The sequence below is a fragment of the Salvelinus sp. IW2-2015 genome, linkage group LG28 (genome assembly GCF_002910315.2).
Source record: "Salvelinus sp. IW2-2015 linkage group LG28, ASM291031v2, whole genome shotgun sequence".
Taxonomy (NCBI): Eukaryota; Metazoa; Chordata; class Actinopteri; order Salmoniformes; family Salmonidae; genus Salvelinus; species Salvelinus sp. IW2-2015.
Genome location: NC_036868.1, coordinates 4,841,721 through 4,842,563, shown reverse-complemented (window position 1 = coordinate 4,842,563; position 843 = coordinate 4,841,721).

The window sequence follows — 843 nt, the reverse complement described above, 5'->3', positions numbered from 1 at the left end:
TAGAGGTCTGAATTTTTATCATAGTACACTTCACTGTGAGACGGAATCTAAAACAAAAATGCCAGAAAACACATGTATGATTTTAAGTAATTAATTTGCTTTTATTAGCTCGACATATTATTGATCACCTACCAACCAGTAAGAATTCGGTCTCAAGACTGTTAGTTTTTTTTAAGAAGCCTCCTGGTTCTCCACTCTTACTGTATAACTGCACCGTTTGAAACTCGTACCTGTATAAAAGAGCACCTGTCAACACTCAATCAACAAGACCTCCCAACCTCTCCACAATGGCCAAGACCAGAGAACCGTGTAAGGCATCAGGATAAAATGTAGACCTGCACAGGATGGATGGGTACAGCAATAGCGCAAGCAGCTGGTGAGAAGCACACAACTGTGGGATTATACGAAAATGGAAGAAGTTCAAGATGCACGGTCATTCCCCTTCGGTCTGGGGCTCCATAGACAGATCTACCTCGTGGGGCATCAATGTCATGAGAGTGAAGTGAGATCAGCCCGAACTACACGCAGGGCCAAATATTAAGTTCTGCTTTTCTGATGTATCAAATACTTATGTCATTCAATAAAATGCAAATTAATTACTTAAAAATCATACAATGTGATTTTCTGGAGTTTTGTTTTAGATTCCGTCTCTCACAATTGAAGTGTACCTATGATAAAAATTACAGACCTCRACATGCTTTGTAAGTAGGAAAACCTGCAAAATCGGCAGTGTATCAAATACTTGTTCTCCCCACTGTACATATACGGGATGCAGTTACTCAAATAATACAACAGTTTGCTCCACAAGTATACATACATATACCTAACCTGGCTGCTTAATTA